General features: G+C 47.2%; 1 protein-coding gene across 3 annotated transcripts in view; it reads right to left on the bottom strand.

Annotated features, from left to right (window-relative positions):
• LOC119953891 (endothelial cell-selective adhesion molecule-like) overlaps positions 1 to 16,252 on the bottom strand; it is a 148,328-nt gene that overhangs the window by 53,805 nt on the left and 78,271 nt on the right. The gene's annotated exons all lie outside the window — the stretch shown is intronic.

The following is a 16,252-nucleotide window of genomic DNA, read 5'->3' as shown; positions in this document are numbered from 1 at the left end:
CATCCCAGTCTCGAATATAGTGCCAGATATCGGGACATGTCCCCACAAGCAGTCAGTCAGTCCTCTGGCACCGCGTCCTTTTGTAGCTTGACCAGATTGGAGAGTCTGCGTTGGCAGATCATGCAACCGTGGGCCAAGCGTTGTCAATGCCAACTGCATCTTCAACCAATATTTTCACTTTCAAACACAGAGCTCTTGTTTCAGCTGGTAGTGCTAAGAAAAAGACTTGCATTTAGATCGCACTTTTCATGACTACCTGACATCTCAACGCTCATTTGACTACCAGTCATGAAATACATTTGGAAGTGTAGTCACTGTTGTAACGTAGGAGGTATGGCAGCCGATATGTGCTCAAGAACTGTGATAATGACCAGATAATCTGTTTTGTGGTGATTGAGGGATGCATATAGACTAGGACACACATGGTTTCTGGGTATTGACAGGGCTAGATTAACTTGTTCTAAGTGTTAATGTACCCTTAATATGAGAGGTCAAGCATACAATCCCAACTGGGGCCTCAACTGTTATCTGAAGATTCACTGTAGCACAAACTGGCGACTTTCCCAGTTCCTACAGCTCAGTTCCACAACACACTACTTTGTTTAATTCCTGGATGGAACAGGGAACCCCTTCTCAACAGGAAGAATATATCACCTCATCACAGGCCATGCTCACAGAGTCAGGCCCTCAATTTAACAGTCCACCTGAAAGATGGCACTCCTTCACTGATCACAGGTATGCCAACTAGATCTAATGTTCAAATTCTGGTGTGGGGCTTGAACGTGCAGCCTTCTGACTGAGGCTAGAGGGCTCCAACTGGCAAAACAGGAATCTCATAATCACTAGTTCACTGGTAGAGCAGTCCTCCACTCGCCGGCATGACGTTTGTGAGAAACACCTCCCTCTTTCACCGAAGGTGATGGCTCGAGTGCCCAGCTTCAATCTGTGAGCCTCAACAGTAGGTGTCAGTATCTGAACTGGAAAGGAGGGCAGAGAGGTGCCACAACCCAATCCTGGGTCTCGGCTGGAGGACATGGGCATGAGGGTCACTGGATGGTGATCAGTAGCAGGGTCGCAGGGGACAATATAACCCCTGGTACTACACCAGCTGAGATTCTCCAACTCAACAAGACACCGCAAATCGAACTTCAAACCTCTGCATTCTGTGGTTCACAAGGAGGAAGGGGGTTTTCATCCCTTGCTTTTGTTACTAAACATTTGGATGTGTTGGGATGTTGGATGGTTTACAGTGCTGTGGTAAGTCATCAACCATTTCTGCCTGCATTGGAATCTTAATCATTTAAATAGTTCTTGCACCAATAAATAGGGGAGAAACGTCCCCAGCATCTTGCCCGGTAACAGATCTAAAGGAAAGTATGATGTGCCCTTCTACTTTCTTCCCTCCCTCTTGGAGATGAAACCCATAGCTGGAGGGTAAACACTCCGCTTTGATCCAAATTCCTACCTCCAGGCAGCAAAATGTAATTGGTGCATTTATACACAAGAGTGTCATTTTAAAAAGATTGAACCAAGTTTTCTCTTAACCATTTGCCCATCCCCCACCCATCAGTAAATGTGATCAAGTTGACAGAAGTTGGCCACATCCTTAAACCAAGTGTATTATTATAAAATGAAAATGAGACGGCACAATTGACCTGTCGCCAGACTGTCATTGTCAATGCCCATGCTCGGGGGGGTGAAAACAGGATTGGTGACTTCCGACATTTCTCCCATCCCGCAGCAGTGTCCACGCTGCCTAAAACACCGTCGTGTTTTACGACGCCATCAACGGGCCGCTCCCAGAACTAATTCTGGCCCCTACAGGGAGCCAGCACGGCGCTGGAGTGGTTCGTGCCGCTCCAGCTGCCGATTCCGGCGTGAACTGTGCACTGCTGGATCCGCGCATGCGCAGTTGCGCTGGAGCCAACAAGGACATGCGCAGTGGCCTTCAACGCGCCGGCCCCAACTCAACATGGCGCAGGACTACAGGGGTCGGCGCGTAGGAAAGGAGGCGCCCAGCCACAGAGGCCAGCCCGCCGATTGGTGGGCCCCGATTGCGGGCCAGGCCACATCGGAGGCCTCCCCCAGGGGTCAGACCCGCCTCACCCCCCCCCCCCCCCCCCCCCCCGCCCCCCCACAGGCCACCACCCGACCCTTCCACGCCGAGGTCCCGCCGGCCCAGAGCAGGTTAGAATGGCGCCGGCGGGATTCGGCTGTTTTCTTACAGCCGCTCGTCCCATACAGCCCGGAGAATCGGCGGGCCGGCCACGTAGGGCAGCCCGCAACCGGCGCTGCGCCCACCGCTGGCGGCAATGGTGCCGATTCTTCGCTCGGTGGAGGATCACGAGCCGGCGTTGGGGCGGCGTGGCCTGTTCGCAGGGATTCTCCGGCCCAGCCCAGGGCTCAGAGAATCCCGCCCCTGAAAACCACCAGATTGTTGAGCACCATAGTGAACTTATCACACGTATCGAGAATAAAAAATGCTGGAATAGCCATTTTATATTTTCGAAATTTCTCAGCCTTCTACTCAAAAACCCAAAAGGTGCAGCATAAACCAGAAGGTAAACCGGTTAGCAACAGAGATTGGCAGTGAGCACAGGTCGAGGACCAAGATGGGATCCATTTGGGAGTGGACCATGAAGGTCAGAGGCAGAAGTAGGCCATTCGGCCCATCGAGTCAGCTCCGTCATTCCATGAGATAGTGATTGAACTGATAATCCTCCCACTTTCCCGCCTTATCCCAATAACCCTCGATTCCCTTACTGATTAAACATCTGTCCATCTCCAAAAAATGTGCTCACCAGGGCAGAGAACAGGTACTTCCTACTACGGAATAGCCAAGTACAGAAAGATTACGCGATTCCCTCCAGTCAGATACTCCAGCAGCTGCTTGCATGACGATGATATTGTCCTTGCAGGACAATGTCAGGATACAGGAGCCATTGAATGGGCCTAGCATGTGCTGAGAATTTCCCACGCCACAAACACAGGCCGTGACCTTTCACTCAGACACACAAAATCCTCTGAGAAAACTTCTCCCGATGAAAGGACCCAGTTTCCTGTTGAACCCTCTGAGATTCCACAGTCGCTCTATGACATCAGCTTCCTCAACTTCCAATGCTGCAGGCATATATTGTGAAGCACATTTGGAGGAACAAACAGTTGTTCAAAAATGCTTTAATGTCTGACACAACCCCTTTCTGTACCAACCTCCTATTATTTCAAACAGTGAAAAAATGTTTTAATTCCATCCTCTCAAAGTTTGGATAACATCAGCTTAGCGACACAAAGCAAGGCGCAGTTTGACTTGGCACATGGATGTTTACAGGTCTATATCAAAGTAGACCAGCAATAAACAAATGCTGAGCTTGGCATAAATTTGAAGATGACACGCCAAAGCCTTTCACTGGGTCAAATCAGACTGAGAAGTATATAGTTCTGCAACGCTTGGCAAGGGAAATTAACTGAGACCAACGGCACTTTTGGTCCACTCCCGTTCGCTTTCCCCACACAACTTAAAATGCGTGTCCATTTGTTAGATCCAAGGTAAGTAGCCAAGCATAAGTTGTAGGTTAGAGCGCAAAGAGATCTATTATTATTTACAATCAAATTACCATCACTTCCCGGAGGGGCTCCTTCCCGACCAGCACCCAGGTTAGGTTTTTTTAATACTTGAGAGCTACACCTGTTAGGGAGAAGCCCCGCCCCTTTACTCGGGAAGTTCATATTGCTCGGAGGGCACGGGAAACCTGATGGTTCCTATCCCGTGACGTCCGCTGTGGTTATAACACCCTTAAAATATATAGGGTAGGATTTTCGGGTCCCACCAAGGTTGGGAACAGAGGCTGACAGGGCTGAAAATATCAGCATTGTTTCCAGACACCATTCCCGGTAAGGGCCATTTTGTGGGGAAGTGTTCTTGAGGCCCAGCTTTCTGCCCCTTGGTCTCATAGGGCTCCTAGTTAGTGGTTGTAAAACGTGGCTGACTGGGATTTTTCGGTTGGCCTCCAGTTCCCCCATGTGATGGAAGGGGTTGCGTTGCGCAATTCAATTGCCTGCAGGTGGACAGGCAGTGGCAGACCAGAGAGTGTTACCTGTAGTAATTGGGTCTGGGTAATACAACGTTAATGTGGGTACAGTACCACCGTGATAGAGGAAGGCATGTGACAGAACCAGGGTCAGTTGAAAGATGGACAGAAATGTATAAAGACCTAGGGTGGTGTCAGCTCCATAGCTGTACCCTATATATTATACAGTGGTTGTTAATAAAGACTTACTGCATGGTATCCAGAGCAGGGCTCTTTAGTATTAATACTCTGGGCTGGCTTACAGACCCTCCCTAACCACCTGGGTGCAGCCAGAAACCACCCTGTAGAGGGATTCTCTCCCATTGTCGTGGCCTGGCTTACTTTTTTCCATTTTTCAATTATATTTTGTTTAAGTTTCTGAGAAGTTACCTTCTTATTGAAGCACCCTCAGTCACTTTCTGTTCCCCTAAAAAAGCAGTCAATCTTAAACGTCAAATTCCTTCTTCATTCATTCTGGAGTTACAGGCCTTCTTGATTCATTCTGGAGTTAATCAGCTCAATAGGCATCGCCTGTTAATATTGAGGCGCACGTTGAGTAACTCTGGGGGGTAAATATGAGCCATCGACTTTGCTGTGAGACGGGAGTCACTATTGACCTGCTGTAAAGGGGCATTAGTGACACTGCTGGGTTTAAGTGACAATCCAGCGGCTGCGCAATAACGTTTACCAAGAGCAACACTTTAATCAGGCTTTAGGGGCTGAATGGCCTGTTATTCCTGTACCTTGTTCATAATTCCCTTTTCAGCACACACTCTGATGGTCTCTGGGAAGGTTGTGCTACAGCAGAGGAGTAACCTATTGTTTGAAGAAAAGTGCCACCCAGTGTTCATTAAAACAATAATTAATTAGCACTCGATTGGACACAGGATGATTGATAGGAGAAGTGTCAGGCAGTGCAGTACAGGATGTAGTTCCTTGCTTAGGCCAAAGCACATTTTTGTGCACTTCATCTGACCATTTAGGTCATTGGTGTCATTGCTGTTTGTGGGACCATGCGTACAAATGATTTGCTTTATATTCCTTGATAACAAACAAGGAGTAGTCGTGTTTTATAAAGCTGGTTTGTTTCAATTTTTCTTTGTACAACCACACACATCTCATAGGGAAGAGCTAGAGACCCCAGACTATACCTTTCAGATTACAACATGGCCAAGCAAGCATGCAGTTTAAAAGGGAAAATTACTCCGGATTACTTAATTGCTGCAACGCGCTTGGGCATCCTACTATATAAAAATGTCAATTTGATCTTTCTATCCAATATACCTCCTCTGGTTAGAAACAAAATATTGTGGATGATGGAAGTTGGAATGCTGGGGGGGGGGGGGGGGGGGGGGAAAGAAAATCAGCACATCTGACAGCATCTGTGGAGAGGAGCATTTCAAGTCTAATTTACTCCAATGACCTACTCGTGTTTTAAAAATGGGTATTCCTTATTCTTTTTCTTTCCCCTCAGAAAAAATAATAGGCGACAGGTTTAGATAAAGGATCTGGATCGGAAGCAGGCTGGGAGGGCCAAAGGGCCTGTTCCTGTGCTGTAATTTTCTTTGTTCTTTGTTCACATCACATGCACGGCCCATTTAATCGCTTCCTTCTATAGAATTATTTATTTTTGGGTCACGCGCCATCTTCTATTTCAGCGAGCCAGCTGCTGAAGGATAGGACCAGAGCTAATACATGCTTATAGATTTATTTAGAGTTACACATTACAAGGAACACCTCCCAACCCAACACATGCAGTTTTCACAATAAAAAGTGAAGAAAATGATGCTCAGCCAGTCTGGCAACATCTGTGGATAGAGAAAAAGTGGATTAATGTTTTGGTGCCAAGGACCATTCTTCAAAACTGGTAAAATAGACAAATGGAAATCCCATCAGAGAAGAGAGCAGAAGCTCTTCAGCATTCCTGGAAGAGAAGTGGCAGTGAATTGAAACATTCTGAACAGAAAGAAAATATTGGAATGCTGGAAATCGGAAATAAAAACCAGAAAACGTTGGAAATATTCCAATTCCCAGCGTCCACAATATTTTGCTTTTGTAATCAGTATTTTAGTCTATTTCTTGGGGCTCAAGTGAAACCCCAGTTAATGCCTACCAGCTGTATATAATTAAATACAATTAACAGACCACTGGTGCCCAAGGGTACAGGAGCTGCTTGCTCCCTGGTGAGATAACTCATACAGTCGCTAAATGGTATCCAAACACTTACTGGGACGACGGCAACGGACTTTCATTTCAAGTTCAATTTATTCCCATGAGCTACTCATATTTCAAAAATGATAATCCCTGCATTACATGCACAACCGTTTACCTTTGCCTTCCCGAACATGTATTTTTGTGCCCTGATGAGCCATCAATTGCACGAGAGACGAGTTGCTATACAAAAGTTAAGCTTTGATAAGCTAGAACTTAGCCCTGTGGTTGTCTACAATAAAATGGACGACCGCCGGGCGCTCCGACTATTTATACCTCGGTAAGGAGGCGCGGTTAACTCAGCCTCTCGACCAATCGGAGAGCTGTCACATGACTGGTCTCAACCAATCGGTCGAGGCACATGCCCGACCAGGGCCAATGGAAAGCCGGTGTTCTGCACCAATGGCAGACAGCTATACAAATCATATCACCACATGCCCCATGCCATGTTCTATTTGAGAGAGCCAGCTGGTGAAGGGTAGAACTGGAGCTAATCTTTACACACATTTAGATTTAATTTACAGAGTAACACATTACAGGTATACAGGTGATCAGTAAAAGGCCCAAAACCATACTCTACCATGTGGGGAGCTGTGGTGATATTTTTGTGCCAGGAAACCGCTTGGCTGAACACGTGGTCTCTGGAGCAGCTCAATATTTCAGAATAAAACATTCACGCTGAAAATCGATTGCCAGATATTGATGTCAGAAAAAGGTTGATGTGCTAATGGCTGGTGCTTCAGTTAATAGTGCATCAACTGGGTGATGCAAGGTTGAAGTTCTGTTACTCAATAATTCAATCTGTGCTTACACATGTTCTGTAAAACCTCATGTCTGTCATTAATGAGTTTAGAACAAAATCCTGTATTTCAGCAGACTTATTACAGTCATGAGTTCAGCAGAGAATGCATTGGCCAACTGAGGCAGCAGATGTGATTTAGTTGGATGCATGGGGAGACACTGGCATAGTGGTATTGTCACTAGCCTAGCAATCCAGAGACCCAGGGTAATGCTTTGGGACCAGAGTGCGGACAGATGGTGGAATTTGAATTCAATAAAAATATGGAATTAAAGCCATTGGCAACCATGGAACCAGTCAATTTGACGTAAAAAAAAAACATCTGGGGCGGGAGACTAAGTGCCGACGCCAGAGTGAAAACCGGAGGGCTAGGAGCGGCGCCACGTCATTTACGCACGCCGGGCCTTGGCGCCACGTAAAAGCGGCGCCGCGTAAATGACATCACCCACGCATGCGCAGGTTGGCCGCGGGCGCCCCGCAAGAAATGGAGGAATGATCTTGGAGGCGGCGGAGGAAGGAGTGCGTCTTCAGAGGCGCGAGCCCGCCAATCGGTGGGCACCGATCGTGGGCCAGACCCCTTTTGAGCTCCGCCCCGGTGCTCTATCCTCCTTCCCCCCCCCCCCCCCCCCACACCCCCACTTGCCGCCCCCGCAGCGTTCACGCGCTGTTCACGCCGGCAGCGACCAGGTCGTATTGGGCAGGCCGCTTGGCCCATCAGGGCCGGAGAATCGCCGCTCGCCTGTTACAAACGGCGAGTGGCAATTCTCCGGGCGCCCTGCCGTAAATCTCGGCGCGGCGTTTTGGGGGGGTGGGAGAATCATGTGCGGGTGCCGGGGCGACGTGGCAGGACTAGCCCAGCGCCCCTGCGATTCTCCCACCCGGCGTGGGGGGGGGGGGGAGAGAATTGCACCGCAGGTTCATGAATGTCCTTTAGGTGAGGAAATCTGTCATCCTTACCTGGTCTGGCCTACATGTCACTCCAGACCCACAGCAATGTGGTTGATTCTTAAATGCCCTCAGGGATGGGCAATGACTGCTGGTCCAGCCAGCGACGCCCACATCTCATGTCGAATAAAAAAAGAAATACCATTTAGAAAGTTCAGCAAAGGTGGTTCATCCACCCACGCATCTGGGCACCCCAGCGCCATCCTCTTGTCAGTTTGCAGCACCCAATGGCATTCCACTTTCAATAAAACAAAACCATATATACACACACATTACTTGCTTTTTCCCCATCACATGCAATATCAGGATTTGCCCAATTGTGAATCTCTACGGTACAGAAGGAGGCCATTCAGCCCATCAAGTCCGCACCAACCCTCTGAAAGAGCGCTCCCCCACCCTATTCCCGTAATCCTACTCCCGCACCATATCCCCGTGCATTGAACAGCTAAGGGGCAATTTAGCATGGCCAATCTACCTAACCTGCCGTCTTTGGACTGGGGGAGGAAACCGGAGCACCCGGAGGAAACCCACGCAGTCACAGGGAGAATGTGCAGAATCCATACAGTCACCCAAGGTCAGAATTGAACCTGGGTCCCTGTTGCTGTGAGGCAGCTGTGCTAACCACTGTGCTATCACCTTGCAATCAATGTGGTGATGGACGGGGGAAGTACTGTACCCTAGCCTGAGGGGGTCAGGAGATGTGGATGCCGTGCTCAGACATGCGAAAATGTTGACTGCGGCCGAGCCCTCAGCACCATCTTAAGATCAGAAAGGGTTATGTATAAAAGTAACAAAACAACATTCCTGTAAGTGGACGGTTGCGCTGATATTTTTGTCGTTTTGGTGTCAGGAAGGTGTTCTGCTGAACATTCTCGGTCTCTTTGCTCAATGTTTTTCCTTTGCAACTGATCTTTTGGCAGTGGCCTACACTAAATGGAGGAAATGGGACAGGAGACACATTTAGTACAAAATTATGTGAGTACATGTGTGCGCTAAGGCAGCAGAGCTAGCACGCGTTTGAAGTTGTCACACCATCCGTGCACAGATAAAGGATAGACATAAAGTCCTAAGAATGAAAATACTGTTCACTTTCAATGTGTTGAGGTTAAGGTAAAGTCGCCTTAGTCCCAGATGACCATAGGCCACTTTTCCCTTTGAAGGGGAACTGACTTGTGGTGATTTATACTGAGGATCACCACACCTCACGCGAGGGGAAAGGTTGAGAAGGCGGAGCATTCATGAATAACGTGTTGAAGCAAGAACCATCACTTTTCAACTATGCGACAAGAGCTTTTGAATGGTCTCGTTATGCTTAATATCAACTGTGACATTGTATACAAAGGTAAGTTTTCCTCAATAATTAGTACATTTGTGCAGAAAAAGGACAGAAAAGCATTTATTAAATACAAAAAATTCAAACCATGTCTCACTTTTTTTTGATGACCTATTTTGTTTTCATAGAACATAGAACATAGAACAGTACAGCACAGAACAGGCCCTTCGGCCCTCGATGTTGTGCCGAGCAATGATCACCCTACTCAAACCCACGTATCCACCCTATACCCGTAACCCAACAACCCCCCCTTAACCTTACTTTTTAGGACACTACGGGCAATTTAGCATGGCCAATCCACCTAACCCGCACATCTTTGGACTGTGGGAGGAAACCGGAGCACCCGGAGGAAACCCACGCACACACGGGGAGGACGTGCAGACTCCGCACAGACAGTGGCCCAAGCCGGAATCGAACCTGGGACCCTGGAGCTGTGAAGCATTTATGCTAACCACCATGCTACCGTGCTGCCCCATGGTATCTTCATTTTTCTTTATTGAGACTAGGGACCTGGAAGTGGCCCAGGCCCATCTGGACCTTGGCGAGAGGGCCTGTACATGGCAGAATATGCTGAGAGATAGGTCTACATGAAGCCTCCTGCCAAGCCTTGTACTGTACACAGCTGGAATGCTCAAAGTCTATCAACTGCCTTACCTCCATCAATACAGACCAAGGATAACTTCATCCAAAACCCACAACAATGATAATAGACTGCCATTTTACTATTCCATATCCCACTCCTTGTCGTGTGCAAGTGGAAAAGTAAAGAGGTGGGTCCATTATTTGTACAGCGTTTATTATCACAATATTAAGGGTTTATTATCGCAATATAAAATTATCCAAGTTTGTCTAAATTGGTGTCCTTTGCAAAGGAGAAACTTTTTTCAAAAAACCTTTCACCGGATTTGGCTTGGCCAGCATTTATTGCCCATCCCTAATTGCCCGCGAGAAGGTGGTAGTGAGGTATGTTCATGAACCGCTGCAGTCTCTGTTGTGCAGGTACCCTCACAGTGTTGTTAGGGAGTGATTTCCAGGATTTTGACTCCGGGACAGTGAAGAGACGAGACGGTGATATATTTCCAAGTGTTGCTGGAGGGGAACTTATTTTATTTGTTCATGGGATGCGGGTGCCACTGGCTGGACCAGCATTTATTGCCCATCCCGGAGGGCATTTAAAAGTCAACCACACTGCTGTGGATCTGGAGTCGTTGAGAGTTTGGAAGGTGCTGTACGCATGTACCCAAAGAAAAAGGAGCCATTTGATCCCAGAGCAGAGGATTTCAATTTGCATGTGGGGGGCACAGATTGACTGTCCTCTCTTTCTCGCTCAGGGTTGCTTGATCGATAGGAAAATTAATAAACTCAAGCGGCATGCTAACATAGGGAAGCAATCTGCTGCGTAACGCACTGATATTCTGTTTTCAAATTAGAACAGTTACTCTCTGCACGGGTGGGGGAGGGGGATATAATTATTCAGCAGAGTTCCCCATGCCATTTGGCCCTCTTCAGGCTCTGGCCTCAGCTGCTAAACAAAATACAAGAGGCAATTGCCACACTTGTGAACTGCTCATTTGAAAGCCTGTAAAAAATTCAGGTATGGCCATAAATTATATATTCAGACAGCATAACAAAGGAGATAGCACACGGTCATTTATATATCATCAACACAGATAGATTTCTTCTAAGTTGCAGCGGTATTAAATGTTGGGTCTTTTGCCACTCTCCAGCACACCATTTTAGATCACGGTCAGTCACAACTGTGTTGAGTGTTGTGGCCATCAGTGCTACTTATAACCTAGTCCTGAGGGGGCTGGTGATGCTGCTGTGCACCCAGGACACAGAACCCTCCCTGATATGGAAAGGGTTAAATACAAAAGAAACAAAAAAATCTATATTCCACCATCCGCATGCACGAGTGGTGTTGATATTTTTGCCGTGTTGGTATCAGAAGTGGCTTTGCTGAATCCATTTGGTCTTTGGCGCAATTCAGCATTCTCGCTGCTCAATGTTCCTCCTTTGCAACCAATCATTTGAAAGTGGCCTACACCGACATGGAGGAAACAGGGAGAAAAGTTTAATTCAAAATCATTGTTTTGAGTAGAAATGTGGGAGGACAGGAGCTAGCAAGCCAGTTTCCCCAGTCAACCATTAATAACATTCACTGGGCACAATATCTTGAAGAGGCTGTTGAAGGCCCCGGGATTTATGACACCCGAAACTTCTCAGCAGACCCAGCAAAATCTCACGAGACATTGTGAGCTGGATCTCACCTCATTGGGCGTGATCCAGATCAGCATATTTAATTGAGCTCTATAGCTCATTTAAATATACATTCCCCGAATTCTCCTGTGCCTGGTACTCAACGACCACGCCTCCGAGACCTCGCCAGGGCGCCGTTTAATACTGGTCCACACAAACCTGGACCAGGCGTAACAAACATGGAGGGTCTTCCTGGCCATTGGAGACTCCTGGATAAATCGGGGACAGAGCAGTACCCAGGCTCGGCCAACCTGGCACCCTAGAGCCAGCTGGGCACCCTGGCAGTGCCCATTCCACAGTGCCAGCATGTCTGGGTGCTGCTCAGGGAAGAGAAAGATCGGGGCAGCCTTCCAAAATGGTGACCAGATCTGCTAGGCTTTGAAGGAGAGAAACTCTAAGGCCAAAGGGGAAAAATTGAAAAAATTGCCACTGAATAGCAAGATCCTTCTCGGCGCTGGAACTGCCGAAAAAGACCCGCTAAATGCGCCCAAACCAGACATAAGAAATTTTTTGGTTGAATCACGTCCCATTATTTGGCTTCACACGGAGAAAATGGAAAAATTGCTTTCACATAGAATCTCATTGTAGTAAACGTCAAAGGTCTTCCCATGCAAATAATGGCTTCAAGTTAAAATGACTGTTATAATGACCAATGTTTTAGCCATTTTGCACACAGTGGGCTGGATTCTTCCATCCCGACCGCCGCCACGGGCGGGACGCGGTCAAAGAAGAAGTCCATTGACCTCGGGTGGGATTCTCCAGTCGTCGGGCGGACACGGCCAGAGAATCTGACCCAATAAGCTCCCAGAAAGACTTTGCAATAAATAAGCATCCCAAGGCCCTATTGAAGAGAAGGAGAGTTCTTTAGGTGCCTTTTTCAACCATTATCCCTCAACAAACATTAAAATTATTTTTTTTAAATCTAGTCATTGTCATATTTGTTGGGACCTTGCTGTCTGCAAATTGGCTGTCGCAAACATTTAATTAGTTGTAAAGTGCAATGGGACATCCGGAGGTGGTGAAAAGTGCTATATAAATCCATTTCTTTCTTGGAGGCATTGGCTAGAGGGGGACAGGGCTTTTAAAAATCCACGCAAGCTACTATTAACAGGCATTCGGAGACTCTGCTCGATGTCTCATCCAAACAGCCCTCAGAACATTCAGATCCCTGCTGGCAGCCTGAGGAAGTGCACATCACAAGGGAATGGGTACGGGGCGGGTTGTACGTTGAAGGTAACAATGGAGTCCTATGAATCAGTGGAGGGGGAAATGAAATAAGAAATGAAGCTTGTGTGCAAATGTCTCTAAATACAAACTGGATGAAATGGGTATTAGTCTGACATCAATGCAGCAGCTACAAAACTGTGTGTCCGATTTGGAAACAAAACTCTTTTCTTGTATGTCACAGCTCGCCAGACAGACACTCAGAATACAACCACGGGGGGGACGGGAGAAACAGCAAACTTCTCAAGTTCTTGGCACCACCCGCTTTTCACCAAATGTTAGCACTGCGTAAAGTGGAGTGGTCACAGTTCAAGTAAATTCTCTGCAAACTAAACAAACATTGAACTGTAAGCTAGCAAGCCAGGATCTGCCATCAAAGTTATGGACAGCACCCGAGGCCTCGCTGCCCTGGTGCTGTGGGTCTTCAGGACGTGACGGTATACAACACATTCCAACTACTTTCCGCTTCCAAGATAAATGTTCAAGACCAAATTAACCAGTACCACCCTATCTGTGGTATGATACTTGACCTGATGCAAGTGAAAGGGATTTCCTGAGTGATAATGGGAAATAAATATTTGCTCCTTAATGACAGGATGTTGGAAACTAGGATTCAATGCTATAATGAGAGAAACAGCCCCCCAGGAATGAGTGTTAAGTAGAAATGTGCAGAATGGGGGAAATAGTAAGTGCAGGAAACTAATTTACTATCCATCTGTAGTTTAGCTAAGGTTCTGAGAGATCCTGCTCTTTACTGAAGCATTATCTTAAAATTGTTTCGAAATTGAATAAAACAACACGCCAACATGTTAAGCACCAATGTCCTGTAGTAAAGAGCACAGGTTCATACCATAGATCCCCATGCAATAAGTTATCACCTCTAGTGGACTAATGGGGGGAGTAGAATCCTGCTGATCGATATCCAGCTGATTCTTGAAGATATTATTGGATCAAAAGCAGGAGGTACATCAAATAACGCTGGATGCTCGTGTGCTTCCTGATAATCATCTCTAGCGCCCTGGCCAATATTTACCCCTTAAACAATATCACCAAGGCAGATTATCTGGCCATCCTAACATTGCGGTTTGTGGGAGCTTGCTGTGCACAATATTGGCTGCCTCGTTCCCTACATTACAATAATGACTACACTAAGAGTACTTAATTGGTTGCAAAATGAAATGAAAATCGCTTATTGTCACGAGTAGGCTTCAATGAAGTTACTGTGAAAAGCCCCTATGCTTTGCGACGTCTTCAGCTCACGAAGGGCACTACATTAAAAAAACTGTTTTCCTCTCCAGATGCCACCATGCCCACTCGGGCACATAAAAGAGCACAACTTTTCAATGCAACAGTATAAATTAGGTGCCAAATTCCACACCGAGTACAATTGAGAAAGCTGCTGCAAAGTTAATGGGAAATGACAGACCGTGAACTACAGTTAGCTGATCTTGGCTGTTGTGTTAGTGGAAATGGCTTCTGTAACACCAGGCTCCAGGTAGGAGCCAGAATTTCTCGTTGCAGTCTATTAGACTGGGAAAATTACTATGAATGAGCTCAGGAAGAGCACTCCCATGGTTGAATAGCTGGTGACACTCTTTGGTTCACAGAGGAGGAACAGCCATTAGGTTATCTCTGAAGAAATGTAGACCAAGGGCGCAATTTAACGAAATGGGAACAAAGTCCCATGGCGAGCATGTTCAGCCACATATTTCCTGGCACTCACAGCACCGAGAAACATCGAGTGATCAAAGATCACTCAGGTTAGATAGGAGGCCTCAGTGGGGAATGCACGGCCGCGGCTGCACATAGCCCTGTTTTCTGCACTGAGGAGCTCCACCCGCCCGTGCACCTCAGTGTAGCGAGAGATCGTGACGACATTTTTAAATGGTGTCCCGATCTCTGGGACCCCGACCCCACCCCTCTCAACCCCCCCCCTCAAGCCCAACTCACTATGAAGGGGTCCCCCGGCCTCCCGCAACATCCACTCAGTTTGGCACTGCCAACCTGGTACCCTGGCAGTGCCCCTGCCAGCTGGCAGAGCCATGTGGGCAACTTGGCTGTGCCAGGCTGGCATCCAGGTGGCACCAGCAGTGCCAGGTACCACCCTGCCCAAAGGAAATGCACCTGGGAGCCTCCAATTCCTTGGGAGACCCCCATGTGTGTTGTTCTGTCTGGTCCCAGATTGTGGAGACCAGTACTGAACAGTGCTTGCCCGAAGTTTCCAAGAGGATACATCTCAATGCCTCAGGAGACTGCATATTTGAGCAAGACTAGCTGCCAAAAAGTGATCGCTCCATCAAGGGCCGGATTTGCATTGCAACGTCTCATGATATTGTAGGTTCTCCCGCTCAATTGGCCTTGTTGCGCCACGGCGAGCTGCTTTTCAGCATGGCTGTTTGATCGCACCCCAGCAGTGGGGAGCACATCAGGACAGGGGAACATGAAAGTGAAACTACTTGAGTAAAAAGCTACGTGAACATTTGAATTTACATTGGAATTAGTCCAATATTTTCTTTAACCGCATATAGAATCCAGTAGTTACTATAACCACTCATGTCCTATATGCAGTGCACAGCAGGAAGAGACAGCTAAAAAAAATAAACAGAGGGACTGATGAGATAGATGGGTTTCCATTAGATCACTAATTCTTATAATAGCTAGAGACACTAAAATAGTCAAGTTTGGAAACAAGCCAATGAATAACAACTTGCATTTATATAGCAACCTCAAGGTCAATAAAACATCCCAAAGCATTTCAGAGAGATGATATTTAAAAAAAAGAAACCCAAGATTTGATCTTCAGGTTCCACCAATAGCAGGAAGCTTTGTGGCGGGTGAGGGGGGGGGGGGGGTACTGAATTTGATGCATAGCCCAAAATCAACTTCCCAACATGAGATGAATGTTAACAATTCAGTTCTCGGAACATAAAAGGTAGGTTAAAGGCAGGTTGAGTTTCCCAACAAACAACGTCATGCATGCTCATTACAAAGCCACCATGGAGGTACCGGCATGAATGGTGACTTCCTGCCTTCCCATGCTGTGGGAATTGTGAGCTCTTCATGGATGCATACGAAGCTGAACACAGCCACACTGCATCTGGTCAGCTATCCCACATCCCAGCAGAGGGCGAGACAGCTGCTCTGTGATGCACAACAAGGCCAGCAATTCCCGTAGCAGCTGAGAATTCTGAATTCTCCCTCCGTGTACCCGAACAGGTGCCACATTGTGGCCACTAGGGGCTTTTCACAGTAACTTCATTGCAGTGTTAATGTAAGCCTACTTGTGATAATAAAAAGATTATAAGAAAAAAAGTCACCCTCACCCCCACTTCCACTGAACCTAGACTCCGGGGCTGGATTCTCCATCCCGCCGCGCCACATTTCTGTTTCAGCATGTGGCGGGATGCCCCGTTA

This window comes from Scyliorhinus canicula, chromosome 19, assembly GCF_902713615.1.
Source record: "Scyliorhinus canicula chromosome 19, sScyCan1.1, whole genome shotgun sequence".
Classification (NCBI taxonomy): Eukaryota; Metazoa; Chordata; class Chondrichthyes; order Carcharhiniformes; family Scyliorhinidae; genus Scyliorhinus; species Scyliorhinus canicula.
This window is presented reverse-complemented; position numbering and strand designations above follow the sequence as displayed.